Below are 21,128 nucleotides of genomic sequence, written 5' to 3'. Positions count from 1 at the left end.
ACTAAAAATAGGACTCCTAAAAATAGCATGTCTAAAAATAGTAGTTTGGCCAGGGAGGTCATTGGCCACCTTGGGTGAGAGGTGAAACTGATAAAAATAGAAACTTCTAAAAATAGCATTTCTGGGTCCCTTCCTATTTTTGGCAGTCTCTGAACTAACTATAGGAACTAAAAACAAATTTGGTCTTACCAACAGTTTAAAATATTAATTAATTAATCTCCATGAGTTAATTAGTTATGGAAAATTAAACTTGAAGTCTTTGTGAGATCATGCAATTATTTTATCCCTTGATTAAAGGAGATAAGGTTCAGTTCTATATTGAGAGGATCAGTTGACTTAGTTCTAACTAGTCAAGTCCAGTTAGATTATTTAGCAAGTTGTTAAATTTTCTATATTCAATTTGTTAATGCTTGCATGCATGTGACAACTGATAACTGAGTATTTTCTCATGGATAACTTATGCATGGCAGTTCAGACAAAGACCCAATTGAGATCAGACGAGGGACAGTGTACTATTAGATGCTAGGACATTTCTAGTAAGTATTCCTTTCATGAGGAAGAAATCTGTTTTCTTCTATGACTACGTAGGTGGACCTGAGGTGACAGCAGGTATGACTAGGCCAATTTTCAGCCTATATAATGAGGCCTAAGTAGTCCATGATTTTCATCTTTTGATTGAAGATCATCAAGATCTTCTGATTACAGAGAGAGCAAGATAGCTATTGAGTTGATTCTTTTTGTATGTTGTTGAGGATCTACACTTGATTGATAATACAGTGTTGGGGTTTCATGCTAGTGCTTTCCCCAGTGATATATTCTGTGTTATGTGTGATTGATTCCTTCTTGATCAGTTATATGTGTTCATGCTTGATGTTTCTCATGGTTGATTAGCTTCCGCAAAGATTATGGTAGATGTAGATCTAGTATTATGCTTTAGTACATTGCATATATCAGTTTGATCTACATGTGAAATTTCTACATGATATCAGTGAGCTAGCTGATTTGTAGAGAAAATTCTATAAGACCAAATACCTTGGATCAATACCTTGGACCAAAATATCTTGGACTAGATACCTCGGAACAAAACGTTGGTTTTCCAACATGTACGTGCTTTTCCTTCTGTGAAAGTGCATGTATACGTATACGCTCATTTGGTTCTGTTAACCTGCATGTATACTCTCTTTTTCTATATTTAACCCATGCATACAACTTAACATACCTGAAAATGTCCTTTTTATTCAACTTCTTGATTCTGATCTGTAGTCCTTTGTTCCTTCATCTTATTCTTTTGTATCATTACTTTGTTCCATTTGAATAGACTTGTTATAATGTGATTTGCCTTTGCACATTACTTCTAAACTAATTCCTTCGAACTTCCCTGCATTTTGTCACATTTGTAAATACAACTTCCATGCATTCTGTCACATCTGATATCTCTCCTATAGATTCATCTAGTTACACAGATTCATCTAGTTATCATATACAAGTGATATGTTTTGTTATAATTGGGTTGCCATCAAGTACAACACATGAATCATAATGCCAACAATCTCCCCCTTTGGACTTGATGGCAACCATTTTGGTGTTTATTACTACAAGCTGTAGAAAATGTTAGAGATAAAAAGCAACACCAAAATACTCTCCCTCTTTGACATCAAGGGCAAAGGGCGGACCAAGATATTCTCCCCTTTGATATCAAGGGCAAAGGGCTGACCAAAATGAAGACTTTCATATCTGAATAGCTGAATATAAACATTTATCATGCTCCCCCTAGGCACATGTTGAATTCTCTAATTGAACTCCCCCTTTGTTCATGCTGAGATGCACTATATCATCCATGCCCCCCCTGAGCACATGCAAAGTCTGCAAATGTTTTCCAAAAGAATAACATGACTCTATAAGTCAACTAAGTGAGTTTTACCTTCCTATCACCAATGACTCATACATACATCAATCTCCCAACCAAGTGGGGCTATACCAATTCATGCATGACTGAAATATAGCAATTATTACATCATCCTTCCTATGCGTAGTGGGGATACAAATTACATCATATGACTAAAAAGGACTCATCAAAAGACTATGACAGATAGAAAAAAATTATGACATCATGGGTCTTTATATGTCCTTTACATTGAATGATATACATGAAATTTATAACAGGGACCAAATATCTAAACAAGACCATGGTAGTCATTAGCAACTATCATACACCATGTATGATCAACACCATAAGCATCTGTCAACAGCATCCAGACCAGCAACCTGTATATGTTCATCATTAGTTCCCAAGATATGATAATGTAAATATCATCAACCTATGACAAAGTATGCCGCATATAGATATCAACTGATCCTCTTGATCTCATCTAGATCAACTTGCTTCGTTTCCTTAGTAAAAAGAGCCTTATCATAACCTTCCATGAATCAACTAAGCATATGTCATATCTCCAAGCAATAGTGCAAAATCATTCACATCATATCATATGTATGTGAAAACACCATAGTCATCATTTGAGATCATAACATCATCGTCAAGAACTGCATGATATTTCCACAAGAATCTTCAATATATCAACCATGTATCATCACTAGGGAACATCCTACATCTGATAAGCATCAACCATGATAATCAACATATGTGAGTATCAACCTACCATCATAAGGTAAGAACTCATCATCATTATGTGACTAAGTAAGCCGTGTCTTTGAATATCTATGTCGTCATGTGACCTGTAATAACACCATTCTCTTGGACAACCAACAATATTTATCAATATGCAACTTAAGTAATCAACCATGTATCCAAAATAATGTGTATCCATCAATTTGTATCTAGCAAACCATGAGCGCATGGTCATTTGTCCAGCTTTCTTGATACCATCAATAGCAACAATCCTCAACAATGTGAGAGCCAAGAACTATAGGAATCTTGTATCATAACTACACCATATGCATCTTTGAAGGCATGATGACACGAGCATAAAAGAAATGAGTGGCTTATCATCAAATAATGAAGTTGTGTACTCAAGCTTTGTACTTCTCCTTGTCCTTATGAAGATCACCATGTAAGCAACATATATTTACTGTATGCATCATCAAAAATTCACCCACAATCATCCATACATCTGATCTAAATAACAACTATGTAAGCCCAAGCAATACAAGTATCGTCTGAGATTTCGTCATGGGCAACTCATAACCATAACATAGCAAGATGTATCATTTAAGCACTTTAGCCACATAAGCAACATCTTCATTGATAAGAATCATTAGGTACCAAAGACTTCTAAACATAATGCCAACAATGCATTATTAGAAGCATGGCATATTCTCCCCCTGAACCTGTGCCACCTATTCACTGTCTAATCTGATCATTGCATATATCAGTAAGAAATATCAAGGCATCATCATCAATCAGATATACATCAAGTTATCAACAACTTATGAGGATCAAGAGCACTTCTAAATAAAATCCACAGACTATAATCATCTAAGACAGAAAATATAATTGATAATTGTTTGAATCATATCAGATATTTTTCTGAGTCTATCCCGTTGCTTCTTCAATAAATCAATATATATGCAATTGTGCAGCTTCGAACTCGCGTATATAGGCGACTTGTCTTCACGAAACTTGCGTATGAGATTTAGAACATTGAAGTTTCACATTTTCAGCTCCCCCTAAGTCTATTATGTATGTACATTGTGCCATGCCACATTTTCCTCACTGTACTTCCTTCTGCTTCCATATCTTCGGGTGTGATGATATTTTCTCCTTTTGGTATGGTGCCCGAAATTTTCTCCTGCATTCGTTTGCTGTATGTCCAAACTTGTCACATGCATAACATCTTACATGCTTCATATTCCTTCTATATCAGTCAATGGCTTTGTGACCAAACATATTGCAAGAAAAACAATATCCCTTAAAGTACCTGGTGTTAGCCTCACTCTCTTAAAAAACAATAATAAATCCAATTATTAAATTAAATAAATAAAATCATGAGAATTCCTCAAACTAAGGAATCTAGTTTGGATGAGCGATTCTCTCCAACTAGCTCTCCTAAATTAATGTGTAAGTTGAGAAGTTGTCTCAACCAAGTGAGTCTAAGATAGACGCACTATCTTAAGATCACTTGCTCATGTATTTAAATGCATTATTAAATTATTTGAATAAGAGAGAATTACATGAGCGTGAGAGACCACATGATGGCTCTCTCACTTTTCTGCCATGTTTGGGTTTCTATATGTCTGCTATTTATTTTATGTGTGTGAGTATTTTATTTTAGTGTGTTAAATTTTCTTCATGTGGTATTAGAGCTAGAATTGAAATTGTTCTTGGGATTATGATTCATTGTTGGAAACTTTGATTACATATTTGATTTGTTTGCATATTACAGTTTTGATTTATTGGTAGCTAAATTAGATGATGAGACAGTGATGTCTCTAATTCACCCAAGTCAAAGAAAAAGTCTCAAATTGCCAATTCAAATGAGAGTAATATGATCTTCCAAGTGAAGGTATATTTCTAATTTGAAGGCGCCCAGTTGAAAATGAAGTGTCGAAATTATGCATTGTTGTGGATGAGGAACCAACATTAATTTTCCTATGCATGGGAGACGCATTAAAGTGTTAATAGTGCAAGAGCTGGAGTGTGGAAGAGTACACAATCTTGTGTGAAGCAGTGTTTTGTTTTTGTGGATCAAAGTTTCTACAACATTTCAAAAAGTTTGTATAAATTTGCGGTCGAGTTTTATGAGTCCGTAGTAAGCCTATTCTGGAGGAATAACAAAGTTCTGAATCTCCATGGTGTTGATTTCCATGTGTATGTAAAGTGAAAAATAAGCAGCGCCAAGCTTGGACTAGATCAACGAGATTCCACAATGACACAAAGACGGAGTATGCAAAGAAAACTTTGGCAGTCACTACCCAATTCATCTGGAAGACCCTTGACTAGTTGCACATTGAGAGGATGTGAAGACGAGAACTCCATAATCGACCCTGGCAGAATATCGGGGCACAATTTTTTTATTGATGCCCATTGAAATACACACAGTAGCTTGATATATTGAACCAATGAATCCACTGATCCTTTCCTTGCTTTCCATACTTCCATATTTTCCTCAGTGACATGTTCTTCTCTGTTTCCTTTTTCATAACCTTAGCTGCAGCCATTTCAAAATCTTCTTGTGTAACGTGGACATGTTGCTCCCACAATGCAAACATCCCAGCTTTTGTGCATACAGCCTTAAGCTCTTCACCTGATGCACCACTCATTTTTGAGCAATTTTCTTTAGATCGATGCTCTGCATTAGATTCATTTTTCTTGAGTGGATTTTCAGAATGTCAAAAAGAGACTCTTCATTAGCATTAGGAAATTCAATTTTTCTGTCAATTCTACTAGGTCGAAGAAGAGCTTGATCAAGAATATCTATCCGGTTTGTAGCCATTAGAACCTTAATCTTATTGATGCCCATATTCGTTGCGTCACATTTGTAGCTAAAACAACTTTTTTCTTTTAGCATAAGAATTCCGCTTAAACAACCAGTGTGGCATTAGTTCTCTTATTAATCATTCTGTATTAGTAGTTTCAACCTAGAACTTTAGTCAATACTCTTGTTCCACCAATCCAGTTCATGCTCTCTACGGTGATGCACGATAGTAAGAGGATGAGTTTCTTGTGCCAAATAGTCATTCCTGAATCACAGAAATTGCTATAGTCAGATTGTAGGTCCGAGTTGCCTTATCTTCACACAAGGCTGAATTTTATGAAGAAAAAGGGCTTATTTATTTTCCTGTTTTAGTTTTAGTAGTCGGTCTAAACATTATAAGCGACACTCATCCGTCACTGGATTTTTGGGGCAACTGCTAGTCTCCCAATTATTATTCTTGCTTCTACTTCTAAGGGATTCATCATCGACATTGTTCCCTGATTCTTCTTTAATGCAGGTTGCCATGAATTCTTGTCACAAAAATCAAATTTTGAGGCTCATCTGGTAGGAGGAACTTCATATAAATTCAGGGTCGATGAAGAGTTTTGCGTTTAATGCAGAGGCAAGACGGATTCTATAGCTTGTGGCAGTTAGTTGTGGTGATTTCTTGCCATCAATCTACAGGGGAGTTTCTTTAAATCATAATTTTTGTGGTGCTTGTGTCCTAGATCTGCCAGAAATTGAATAAGGGGATCTTAGGTACACCATGTGTAATGAATGCATGTGCATGACTTGTGTTCAAATTACCAAAATGCTCTCTTTGTATTATGCTTAAACAACTACACGCACATAAGCAAGCTTAAGTATAATAATGCTTAATCAAGCTCCTGTAGTCAAACTTAAGTACACAAGCACAAAGTGTCACATCATCAACTTGATAAGATGATCTTCCAAGCAAGCACATTTCACATCATGTAATCAAAGCAATCAAGTTAAGGACTCTATAAAATCAAGCATTTCAAACCAATACGACATCATCATCATCAACATTTTTTGTATCACTTGCAGATAAACATTTTTTAACTGAATTGTACGAGTGCATTCTCTGTTGAAACTGACACCAAAGCTTTGAATTGATAGGGAATAAGTAAACCCAGTGAATCCATTGTTTTTTAACTAAGTCATTCAAATCATTTTAAGCATTTCTCTTGGGTGCATTTTCGATAGTATTCGACACCCTTCTTTTGATCAATCAAGAGCGTGAGTTCAAGCAAGTGCAAATCTTACAAGCATCAAGCGAGCGTGAAAGCGAGCTAGTGTGAAGTTGATTGAAGCATTCACAAAGTGTGAGTGAACCATTCGAGCAAAGCGACCGTCATCAAGCGAGCGTACAATCAGCAGTTCAAGAAAGTGTTTAAAAGCATCAGCAATCAACAACCAATACAAGCGAGTGTGTCATTTCAGTGATCGACTCAAGTGAGCAATTGTTTCAAGCACGACTTCTATGACAAGCGAGCTTGACTTCAAAGTAAGAAAGGAAACATGGCGACACACATTTAGTTGTCCCAAATTATTAACAATTTAATGTTATCATCAGCTGGTGACATGGTGAACATCAGAAAAACAACTCTTGCTAATATTCAAGTGCATCTTCAAAATGCACCTGAAATGATTGATTTCCTTCAACTGGAGTCGCAACTATGAAGAAATGAGTTGCAAGAGAAGCATGTTTCTTCCAAGTCTTCGACCAATCTAGAGATAGCTGATCATTCAACTTCATTCATCCAACCAGCTTCAAGTGTTGAAGTTGTTCCAATTCAACTTTCTTCCAAACCCATCATCAAGCCATGGGAAGAAATTCAAAGTAACCAAAATCGGCGCGGCTTAGGATATGTCGAAGATGAAGACAACTTACATATCCCTGATTATTCAAAGCCCAATCAGTTTGTCAGTGCCAGATTACTTGAACATATCACCTCAACAAGTTCTCTGCAAGTTGCAGACAAACATCAATGCACACAAACTGAAACTGTAGACAAACAGAAATGCATGCAAACTCAAGTTGGAGACAAACCGAAATGTTCTCATTGTCAAAGAATCAATCATCTGGAAGATCAGTGTTTTGATCTCCATCCTTGTCACCATTGTGGCAAGCAAAATCATTCATCAAAGAAATGTTGCAAACAAAACCAACCCGCCAGATTAAAGATCGATTATTCATGGATTGATCCATGGGAATGGTCATCCACGGCTAGAAGATTGTACAAGTTTTACAATTAGATTCACTCACACATATTGCAGCCAATAGTCAAATGAAGATGGCACTCTCATGCAGTTGAACTTAGGAGTACAATAGTGAAACGCTCCTACACCTATGGGGGGGGTTCATATATAATTTGGAGAAGATTGCCTCTCCTTTTAGCTGACAAATGGGGCAAAATGTCAGTGAAATCGACAAGTAGTTGTCAGACTGAAAGTCTCAACAACATCAGCAAAGTAGCTAGTGGGCACCTCCATCAGCCAATGGCAATCATCATCAGCAAATATGCTAGTGGGGGTTAATCAAATTGTGTCAATGGACACAAGATGTTGTTTTCAAGCAAAGGACATTTGGATCCTTTTGTTGCTTGGCACATGATGGAGTTTTCAAGCAACATTCAGAGATGAATCAGTCATGCATTTGATTCATGTTCTCTTCAAATTTGAGTTTTTCCAGCATCCATCTTTGGCATTTTTCAGGAAAATGTTTTTTGAGGATCAACGTGAGAACTTGGAATATGGTTCCTTGTTCGTTTTGGATTTATCTTGGGGGGGGGGGATGTTAGCCTCACTCTCTAAAAAACAACAATAAATCCAATTATTAAATTAAATAAATAGAATCATGAGAATTCCTCAAACTAAGGAATCTAGTTTGGATGAGAGATTCTCTCTAGCTAGCTCTCCTAAATTAGTTTGTAAGTTGAGAAATTGTCTCAACCAAGTGAGTCTAAGATAGACACACTATCTTAAGATTACTTTCTCATGTATTTAAATTTATTATTAAATTATTTGAATAAGAGTGAATTACATGAGCGTGAGAGACCACATGATGGCTCTCTGCCTTTTCCGCCATGTCTGGGTTTCTATATGTCTTCTATTTATTTTATGTGTGTGAGTATTTTATTTTAGTGTGTTAAATTTTCTTCACCTGGAAGCTGATGATAATTCTGTGTGATGGTCTTGAACCATTCTACTTCTGCATCTTGCTGCAACATGTCCAAAATTATGACATATAAAACATTCAACATTATTCATTTGAGGAAATAACTGATTATCACTTCCATAGTTAGGAGTAAAATATTTTCTTTGAATAATTTCTTTCCTTGGTTGTTGATGGGGTTGACCTCTTATCTCCTTGTTAAGCATTGCATATTTTGCATTAGAGTTCCTTGCCTCACTTTGTGATCTAGATTCACTTTCAATAGATTCATGAAAACAAAGACCAATTTTGATGGTTAGAGACCTTTGACTACTAAGAATATCGTCCAAAATCTTAGTACTATCTTGAAATCATAAAAGCTTATCCTTTTATTCTAATTTTCCTTTTAGGATATTTACCTCAACCTGATATTGCTCTTCCTTTTCAAGATACTACTTCGTGATTTCAACAGGTTTTCTTCCTTCTTCCACTTGTTGCCTTAATTCGAAAACTTTGTTTTCTTGGTTCTTTAAGAGCTTGGAGTAGTTATTCATTCTGCTTATTTGATTGTTCAATATCTTCTTTTAGAGAGAGGATACTAGTTTCAAGATTTTCATAGTAACTGGATCTGTCTTTAAGTTTCTTGATTGTTGTGCTCCTTTTATTTACTTCATTTCTTAATGATGTCACTTCATCCTACAACTTTTGACATTGAATAACTGATTATCACTTCCATAGTTAGGAGTAAAAGATTTTCTTTGAATAATTTCTTTCCTTGGTTGTTGATGGGGTTGACCTCTTATCTCCTTGTTGAGCATTTCATATTTTTCATTAGAGTTCCTTGCCTCACCTTGTGATCTAGATTCACTTTCAACAGATTCATGAAAACCAAGACCAGTTTTGATGGTCAGAGACCTTTGACTACTAAGAATATCATCCAAAATCTTAGTACTATCTTGAAATCATAAAAGCTTATCCTTTTCTTCTAATTTACCTTTTAGGATATTTACCTCAACCTGATATTGCTCTTCCTTTCCAAGATACTACTTCTTCGTGATTTCCTCAGGTTTTCTTCCTTCTTCCTTCTTCCTTCAATATCTTCTTTTAGAGAGAGGATACTCGCTTCAAGATTTTCATAGTAACTGGATCTATCTTTAAGTTTCTTGATTGTTGTGCTCCTTTTATTTACTTCATTTCTTAATGATGTCACTTCATCCTACAGCTTTTGACATTGATCTTCATTTTCCTTGTACTACTTCCTTACTTTGTTTCCTTCCTCTGGTTGAGCTTTTTGTTTGATAGCTCCTTCTTTGAAGGCACACTCCCCTTTTTCCAATAGATCTTGTTGATCTCTAATTTTGTCTATGAGTTTTTTAAATTCTACCTCTATTTGATATCTTTCTCTTTGACCCATAAGAGAAAATTCAGTTGTTTCACTGTCACTTTCATCATCTTCAAATGAATAGATAAATGTATCACCAGAGGATAACAAATTCATACCTAATAGTTCTTTTGCTTGTTCATCTTCATTCTGAGGTGATTCCGAATCTGAAGAGTTGCTTCCACATAATCCCCAATCGTCTCTCCCTTTGTCACAGTTCCTTTGAGATGCCTTCCTCTTTTGAGGTGCTTTCTTCTTTCCCATTGTTTCTATGGAACTCCTTCAATCGATCAAACTTCTACTAAAGGACTTGCTCTGATACCAATTGTTGGAAATAATACTGAGAGGGGTGTGAATCAGCATTTGTAAATCAATAACTTTTTCCTTTCCATAATCATATTTATATACGCTACTTCAGTGAAGGTAACTTGCATGTGCGCGCAATTGTTCTTAAGGAAACCAATGTATATCTAGTGAACTTATGATTCAAATAATTCATCATATGTAGTTCTTTAATCTGTGCATTAGTACTTTATTAAACATTAAACAATAGCCATGTGCAGTTAATAACATAATGAACCATCACACATAAGCAACACGCATGAACACCAAGATTTAAGGTGGAAACCCAATGTGGGTGAAAGCCACCTGTTGTTGTTATCTCTGTCTTCTTTTAATAATAAGAAAATCTATTTACAACATTGTATTGGTGCAGACTCATACCAATACGCAGGCTTCTACTTGTAGAAGGTTACAACCTTCTCTCATTCTCCAGCTTCTACTAGAAGGGAGCTACAACCCCCTAGCTCTTGTACTAGCTGATATGTTTACTAGTACGTAGGCACCAACCTATAGAAAGCTACGACCTTCTTTCTTCCTCCACGGACCACGTTTCATAAATTTTTAGACTGGATGCTTCTGATACACAACAATACACATGAAGGCCTCGTTTCATCCAATTTTCATACTAGACCCATCAACAACATTGAAGCTTAGAATCAATCACCATTTCAATACCACCATCAAATGCATCCACATCAACCAATCACTGAAACTAAATCATCACTCTCTAAATCAAGAAAACTCAATCAATCACTGACAACCTCTTAACCTTTGACACAAATGAATCAACCATTCATTCATACTTAATCAACTTCAACCAATCAACTGGAACAGATATATCACTATAACCAGTACAGAGATTTGAACCCAGAACACTACATCATCATTCAAAACTAGTTGTAACCTCAAAACCTTGCATCAGAGTGTATATGCTACTTGGTTAAACCCAACCTGCATGTATACGCTACTTCCTTTAACCCAACCTGTGTATTTCTCTAAAGATACTGAATCATAAACTTCTAAACCACAAACTGTAGCAATCAGTGACATTCTGAGGACCTATTGTCATATTACAGAGTTCAAAATAGATAGCAACAAGGATCACCCTTCCTTCTCAATCAATCAATCAATCAATCAGACTCAATTTCCTTATACATTCAGTTCTACTTTCAGATCTAAGAAGACATCATAGACAAACAGCAGCAAAATAGTAGTATTAATATGATAGATCAATCATCCTTGAACAACAAGCTTTTCTTTTTCATATGCTAATTGGAAGAGCTGGACCAGTGTGTATATGCAACATCTCCAAACCAAACCAGTGTATAGATCTGCATATACTTACTTATAACTTTGTTGCACTTCCCGACTTCAAACTTACCCAGATCATCACATATAAAGGATAAAACATGTGTTAGCAATCAAATCTAGCCCATCCATTATCAGATCATATAATGATAAGTCATTATGATCCTGATCCATCGTTAGATCTCATCCATCATCACTGAAGTAATTCATAATCAATCAATTTGAACATTCAGAGTACTGTCACCAGAATGCAGTCACCAGAACATAAAGCATAACTCAGAATTTTGCATTAACAACCAGAATCAACTACAACTTCAAACATCATAGTTCATAATGTATATGCAACTTCAATGTGTCGAACCAGCGTGTATACGTGCTTTTACCAAAGCGAAACATCATACACATCTACAAATACTAACTTGAAACTTCACAGACATTTCAGACTTCAGTCATACTCAGATCATAACATTTATAGAATAAAACATAGTCAGTATTCAGATCTATATTGTCTATGATCAAACCACATAATGATAATTCATTTCAAGCTTTATGATCCCGATCCATCAACCACATAGCCGCATCCTTAGATCATATCAAGCAAAGCATCATAAGCTCATAACCTACATATATGATCTAACACTTCATAATATATTCAATACTTGCACACCTTTGCCTAATGATCTTCTCCACCTTATATAGTTTTAGGCCTTTCACAATACCTTGGATCAATATCTTGGACCAAAATACCTTGGACTAGATACCTCAGACCAAAACCTTGGTTTTCCAACATGTACGCTCTTTTCCTTCTATGAAAGTGCGTTTATACGTATACGCTCCTTTGGTTCTGTTAAACCACATGTATACGCTCTTTTTCTATAGTTAACCCGTGTATACAAATTAACATACCTGAAAATGTCATTTTTATTCAACTTCTTGATTCTGATCTGTAGTCCTTTGTTCCTTCATCTTATTCTTCTGTATCATTACTTTGTTCCCTCTGAATAGACCTGTTATAATGTGATCTTCATTTGTACATGACTTCTGAATTGATTCCTTTGAACTACCCTAGATTTTGTCACATCTGTAAATACAACTGCCATGCATTCTGTCACATCTGATATCTCTCCTGTAGATTCATCTAGTTACATAGATTCATCTAGTTATCATATACAAGTGAGTTGTTCTGTTATAAGTGGGTTGCCATCAAGTACAACACATGCATCATAATGCCAACACCATGACCCTGTAGCTTTGATGAGAAGATTAAAATTACCATGGGTTAGTTATTTAGTATAAATTAGTATGTAGTGTAAAGAATACCAATATCTATATATATGACCTTGCATTAACTTTTATGCCTTAAAAGCTTAAAATAAAATAAAATAATATCGTATTTTGAGTCAACCTTATTATAATAGTGATGGTCGGTAAGGTGGACCTTACACATAACTAATTCTTGAGCACGGTTAACCATCGCTTCATTCAACCACCTCACACCCTCTTTTTCTTAGGATTTTTTGCCATCAAACAAATCATGAGGTAGTTTTCGAGCTTGTTTCAAAACCACCAAGAAACTCTTGGCTCAACCACTCAATTTCAATTGACACATTAATCAATAATATTATTAATTCCTCATTGGTTGATTGTTATAGTAATTCCCCTAAAAGGATGTTGCAGTTAGCCATAAAAAAATGATTGAGAACTACTTCCACTGTGAATTGAATCAGTCATAACAAATGACAAGCTATGCTTTGTAAAAAAAATAGAACAGTCTCCAGACTTTTGTAGCCAAGTCATCTCTAGGAATCATCCCTAGATAAATTTAAAATGGAATTAATATCGCCTTCTCAAGATGTGTAGCTTAGTTATCAGTTACCATTTCTTGGTTTGAAACTAATTCGCAATAGGTTCTTGGCATCCAACCATTTTATCAAACGTGAAATATGATAATTAAAAATATGTTACGAGCATCGAAGGGATATTACATAAAATCTCATGAGATGCAAACGTCTTTTAGAGTGAAAAGGAATTTTATCCCTCTTGGTCCTTGGTAGATCTGGATTTAAGTTGGATTGGAGGGTGAGACCACCGTGCGGTCGTGCACGGGTGGGTCCTTGGTAGATCGGGTGAAGGCGCCCGCCCTCCACCCATGCCTTCACACGCCCTCCACCCATGCCTTTAACCCAACAACCTTTGTGCCAAGACTTGTATAACCCGCCCAACGACCAGGCACATAACCTGCATCTTCGCTATGGTTATCTCCCTTACTCGCACCTCCGTTGATGAGCAAAGACCGAAAGTTTGATGGTGAAATGCCATCCTCCCATCAAAATTATATATTCTACCTTCGCATGGAGTTATGCCCTTTAGCCAACCCTCCAACTAAACCTCCAATCACACGCCCATCAAACAATACAACATTTCATGTCAATCGGCCTGCCCATGGCGCAGGACCGCCCCCCAACTTGCTCCATGTTTGCCTTCGCTCCTCGGTCGGCTTAGCATGACGAGCTCCCCCAACTCACCATATAAACAAGGAACGCCAACTTGCCCACGCATAATATATAATGCCTCATCCTTGGTCGCTCCTTCGCATAATTTTATAACTTTGGCTACTTCGCATGGTGGGAGGGCGCACCCGGTTGGTGAGTCAACCATAGGGCATTACATCCTCCCCCACTCAAGATCATTGTCGCCCTCGACAATCCTGACCTCCTCAGTAGCTTCCTGTCATACTTCTCAATCTTCTTCTTCCATCTCCAAAGTGAGTCCTCTGATTCCCAGCTTTCCTCCTCCGATGCATTCTTCCATTTGACAAGAAATTCCTGTTTCATGTGGCAACCAATCCCTGTAGTTCTAAAGCTCAAAATCTTCTCCAACTCCAAGTCTGGCTTGTCCGCAATCCCGGTTGGTCCTCTCGGTGGTTCAGCTCTCTCTGGATGATCAGCATCAAGCCTGCATCTCTTCAACTGACTCATGTGAAAAACCAGATGCTTCATGTGCATATGGTGCAGAAGCTCCAGCTCATAAGAAACTTCCCCCACTATCTTCTTCACTCAAAATGGTCCCTCATACTTCCGTGTCAGTTTGCTCCCAGTCCCCTTAGGTGGTTGAAACTTCTCCCTGGTAATCCTAAGAAACACCATATCTCCCACACTTAAGTGTACATCCCGTCTTCCTCTATCTACCCATTTCTTCATTCTCCTTGCAGCTTCGTGCAAGAAAAACCATGCCAACTCCAAGGTCTCATCCTAAGCCTTCATGAATTTCTTCACATGAGGACTTCTCAAAAAACCTCCTGTCACTACGGTATGTGGTGTGATTGGCATCTGTCCATTTACCAACTCAAATGGACTGTACCCCGTCGCAGAACTCTTTTGAATATTGTAGCTAAACTGAGCAATATCCAAGAGTTCAAGCCAATTCTTCTAATCAACCGTCACATAATGTCTTAAGTAATCCTCCAGCAATGCGTTGATCCTCTCAGTCTGTCCATCTGTCTACGGATGGTAACTCGAACTCATCAACAACTTTGTCTTGACTAACTTGAACAATGTGGTCCAAAATCTGCCTGTAAAAAGTGGATCTCGATCCGACATGATGCTTAATGGCATCCCCCAATACTTCAATATGTTCTTAAAGAACAACTCCGCAGTCCACTTGGCTCCGCAAGGCATCTTTGTTGGAACAAAGATAGCATACTTGGAAAAATCATTAACCATGACCATAATCCCATTATACCCCTGAACCTATGGCAACTGAGAAATGAAGTCCATCGAGACACTCATCCATTGTCTCTCAGGAATTAGTAAAGGCTGCAACATACCTCCTTGCCTCTGAGTATCCGATTTGTACTGCTGACAAATGATGCATGTATATACATACTCCCCTACATCCTCCCACATCTTCTCCCAAAACAATCCTCTCTCCAACAATGCCAAAGAATGATGCTACCTTGGGTGGCCAGCCCACGGTGATTCGTGGCACTCCTTCAAAAGGTGCCTCCTGAGTCCAAATGACTTTGGAACATAGAATCAGTTTCCAACGAACAAGAATCTGTCTCGTAGAAAGAACTTTCATGTCTTCCCCTCCTTTATCTGCTTCACTATATTCTACGCCAAAGTATTAGTTTCAACACTTTCCTTGAGCTTATTCTGCATCTCTTCTGACATTTGAACTCAACTTCTACTCCTTTCTACCTAATCTTCTCCTTCCAATGCTGCAAGTTGTCCCTTCCTGCTAAGGGCATCTGCTACCGCATTGTGCCTTCCCAGTCTATACTCAATGGTCATGTCAAATTCTACCAAGAAGTCCTACCAACGAGCTTGCTTTGCAGAAAGCTTCGGTTGTGATGTAAAATAACTTTTTTCAATGTTGTCAGTCTTGACAATAAACAACTTCCCAATCAGGTAATGCCTCCACACATGAAGACAGTGAATGATTGCAGTCATCTCCTTCTCATGAACCAGATACCTTCATTCTCTATCCTGCAACTTCTGACTCTCATACGCCACCAGATGCCCATCCTGCATAAGAACCCCTCCTATGGAAAAATATGAGCCATCAGTGTGTACCACAAATGGTCTCTCGAAATCAGGCAACTTTAGTATTAGTGCTGTAACCATCCTCCTCTTCAAGTCATCAAATGCCACTTCACATTTGCTCATCCAATTCCATCACTTGTCTTTCTTCAATAGGTCTGTCAGTGATGATGTTACCTTGGAGTACCCCTCTACAAACTTCCATTGGTAGTTGGTCATGCCCAAAAACACCCACATCTCATGGACATTCTTCGGTTCAACCCAGTCCTCGATCGCCTTCACTTTGCTCAGCTCCATTCATATGTACCCTTGACCAACTATATGCCCAAGGAACGGAATCTCGGTCTGAGCGAACACACACTTAGATTTTTTCAAGTACAACTGATTTTCCCTCAGTGCCTTGAACACGATCGCCAAGTGCTTCTTATGATCCTCCATGTTGTCACTATACACCACTATATCGTCCAAGTACACTACTACGAACAAATCCAAGTATGGTCGTAGGACATCATTCATCAAAGTGCAAAACATAGCAGGAGCATTACACAACCCGAATGGCATAACAAGGAACTCAAAGCTACCATACCTTGTTACTATTGTGGTCTTCTTCTCATCTCCTTTAGCTATTCGCACTTGATAATACCCATGCCTCAAGTCCAGCTTGGAAAACACTCGAGCCTTCACAAGCTTGTCAAAGCAATAAGCAACCAATGGCAAAGGATACTTTTTCCTTACCATCTGCTTGTTCAATGCACGGTAATCACGGCATATCCATATCTCATTTGAATCCTTCTTTTGCTAGAACAATACCGGAGCTCCATAGGGGGACCTTGAAGGTTTGATGAAACCTGCATCAGCTAACTCCTTTAGCTGTTGTTTCAATTCCTCCAACTCAGGTCCTGACAACCAATAAGGTGCTTTAGCTGGGGGTTCCTTTCTTGGCTCAAGCTCAATGCTATGGTCCACTGCATGCCTTGGTGGAAGTTTCTTTGGTAGCTCATCAGGCATCAAATCTACATACTTGGCTAGTACCTCAGAAATCTCGGCTAGAACAGGCGTCCCCACTCCATCACCTTTGACTCCCTTGAACATCACCGCATATGTCTCCATATATGACTCCTTCATAGCCTTCTCCAAACTTAGTGTAGAAACATGCTACACCTTGACTTCCCTTCTTTACCTATGAGTGGGAAAAGTCCAAGTTTGTGACTGTCCAACCAACACCACCTCATCACAGAAGGGGACAGCAATTGCCTTATTGCCCTTTAAGAAATCTTGCCCCAATATCATATCGAAGTCATTCATCTCCATCACTGTGAAGTCCAACTGACCCTCCCAGTCTTTTATCTACATAGGCACTTCGTGTGCCAAACCCACCACTTTAGCTCTAGAGTTCACCACCTTGACTTCCACATTTGATGGGAAGATCATCAGTCCAACCTCTTTTGCTAACCGTGTCATCATGAAGCTATGAGTGGCCCCTGTGTCCACCAGAGCTTGAATGGTTTTGCCATGAACCATCAAGTCCACGAAACCCAGACTGTTCATCCACAATTTCTCCATAACTTTTCCTTGCATACATGTATGTTCTCTACTTCTGTCAAGCTTCTTCAACCCTGAATCAGCTTCACCTATCACAAGCAACCCTGTTCTGATACCACCTGTCACGCCCCCAATTCTTTTTTCGTTAAATTGGCCAGGTGCAGCACTGCCTAAGTAACCAAAATTTTCCATTGTTAACTTACTTTATGAACTACGCCTTAACATTCATCTTTATCCATGAGTAACATAACATTAATGTGCTGAATCCATTAACTTTATAACATCAATAATATAGAACAGCTAGAGAACACATCACATGTAAGAACAATCTTTTATTATATCTGAGAATATTTACAAGTGACCCGGAGCTATGCTCCACCAGCATTCAAAGTCGGATGCCCACCTGTGCATGACCGCATGGTGGTCTCACCCTCCAACCCAATATACAATACACAAGTTCTTGTCAAGGTGGGTGGGTGTGCCCGTGCATGGCCCTCACCCGAGATACAACCAAACTCATTCAAAAGATTAGGCGGGCGGGCGCCTTCACATGCCCTCCACCCATGCCTTCAACCTAACAACCTTCGTGCCAAGACTTGTATAACCTGCCCGGCGACTAGGCACATAACCTGCACCTTCGCAGTGGTTATCTCCCTTACTCGCACCTTCGTTGATGAGTGAAGACCGAAAGTTCGATGGTGAAATGCCATCCTCCCATCACAAATATATATGTGACCTTTGCATGGAGTTATGCCCTTTGCCCGACCCTCCAACTAAACCTCCAAACGTGCGCCCATCAAACAATACAATGTTTCATGTGGGTCAGCCCACCCATGGCGCAGGACTACCCCCCAACTTGCTCCATGTTCGCCTTCGCTCCTCGGTCGGCTTAGCACGACGAGCTCCCCCAACTCGCCATATAAACAAGGAATGCCAACCTGCCCGCACATAATATATAACGCCTCATCCTTGGTCGCTCCTTCACATAATTTCATAACATTGGCTACTTCACACGGTGGGAGGGTACGCCTGGTTGGTGAGTCAACCATAGGGAATTACAGCACCTCTCTAGCTTCCACATTCGAGAATGCAACAGTGAGCTCTAACTATCATCGACATATGAGCCATGAAGTAAGCTTGGCTCAAAATTGTCCCTCATTTCAAATCTACCGAAGCTCAAAAATGACAAACAACAAAAGAGAACAACAAAGAGGGCCATGGAATAGGTCATGTCATCCTCACCACTCCATTATAAGTCAGATGAGTCTGTTATGATTTCTGATTTCGAAGGCACCACCACTGCTACAAGGAAATTCGATATTCTCGGCAAGTGATTTCATGACGGTTGGAGATTCTTCTTTCGATGAAACCCTAGTGACGGACACCTCTAAGATAGCGAACTGTGTAATGACGACAAAGTTTCCATCAAGAAATTGAGAAACTACATATGTGAGAAAAGTGAAGCCATTGACAAGAAGATTTGCAAAAATGAACACAATAATGAGAGAAATAACAGTGGTAATGAACAATTCTATGTTATAGCAGTTCTCTTAATGACATTCATGCGATCTTTAGTCGCTTGCCAAGAAAACCAAGAATATCCTTTGAATATGGAGATAACTTGGGTGACAAATGTAAGACATGTTGCACATGTGACCTTCGATCATTTTAATAGCTTCCCAGGGCTACCAGTCGAGTCCAAGCTCGATACCCCCAAAAGAGTTCCCAGTGCCATTCTTCTTGCTTGTTTCTAGTCCCTTTTCTTCATTATTTTAGCTCATACTACCTCCATTCTAATCTCTTAGTGAAATAAATGGAACTACATTTCATTTAGATTGTGAAAAATCCATTTAAGAGAATTACTTTACATTTGTTGTGTCACATTGAGATTTTCCCCCAGATTTTCATTCCTCCTCATCTTGATTGAATTTTGAAAAAAATCATTTAGCATAACCCCTTTAATACCTTGTGTATCAATGTTTTGAATTTAGATAAGTCTAATCACAAAAAGTTGTGCCGTTTGCATTTTTTTTTAAAAGAACTACGGATAACCAGTGTCTTGCTTTAAAATCTTTTGACAATATAAACCATGTAGAGTTGTTATTATATATATATATATATATATATATATATATATATATATATATATATATATATATATATATATATATATATATATATATATATGAGAAAATCTAAAGGTCATCACGCATTCTCAATTTTTAAATGTTGGTGGTCATTAGGGACCAAGTTAGCATATAAAATAATTTACTTTAACAATATCAAGTAAACCAACCAATAAACTTTGAACTCATTCATGCTCATTAAAGAAATTTTGGTAGAGATGCATTAATCAAAGTGTTTGTATTAACAATTTAAGGAGAACTACTCATCGTAATTTTAATAACAAGTGTGCAATAGTAATTTGATTTAATTAATTCACAAGAAATCATTTTAAATTTTTGCATTTATAATTTTGTTTATCAAAATATAAAATCAAAATTTATATATGTAAAAATTTCAAAACTGTATAAATATATTCTATTTTTAAAATTGTGTCCATGTTTTAGAATTTTGACATTTACATCATTAATCCTTAAGTTTGCATTCAAAAGGAACGAAGCACATGGCTAAGGATTGGTCAATCTCAATAAAATTATGAATATAGATGATTAAAATTTAAAGAAATATAGAAAAATGTGAGATTACATATATCAAAAATCATATTATCATTCCTACTTCATGTGAAAAAGTGGTTGGTCGATTCCTACTGCAACAACTGATGTTAAATCTTCTAATTGTTAACTTGTTTAATCAATTTAGTTATTGTTTGCTATGGAAAATATCAAATTAAATACACTGCATCCCACACAAACAAAAACTGTGTAAAATAAATACAGCACAGGAGAGAAATATACATCACACACATCTACACAGTTCATTTTTGAAAAATGTCCCCGGAAAAACCCAGTGTGGGAAAACCGATGCAACAGTTGAGGATTTGTATTATTAAGCAGTACTTTTCTGAATACAATCTTTAGATGCCTTATTGGCTATCTAGTACATAGAATATCATTGAAAGAAGATTAGTGAGAAATACCTCACACTATCATTAGCAATCCCAACTGATCCAACCATAGAATGGATTGTCCCTTGCTGCCTTTGTGTTGCCTCTACATAGTCACTACGTAGGCCCAACGTCATAGCTTCTAGGGACAACGTCACCCCTTTTGCAAATCAATTTTCCTATGATACTTTGGTTTTGTCCTCCCAGTCTCACACCCCACTTTCGGCTTCAGAAATCGACCTCTTCAACAAGAATATAGATCTCCTCAAGCCTCTGTGCCAATATATGCTACCCATTATAGCCTCTGCACTACCTCTTGCAAATCTCTCTTTGCCTC

Source organism: Pinus tabuliformis, chromosome 1_1 (assembly GCF_031772625.1).
Source record: "Pinus tabuliformis cultivar Carrire ecotype Pingquan chromosome 1_1, CPIR1, whole genome shotgun sequence".
In the NCBI taxonomy this organism is placed as follows: Eukaryota; Viridiplantae; Streptophyta; class Pinopsida; order Pinales; family Pinaceae; genus Pinus; species Pinus tabuliformis.
This window is presented reverse-complemented; position numbering follows the sequence as displayed.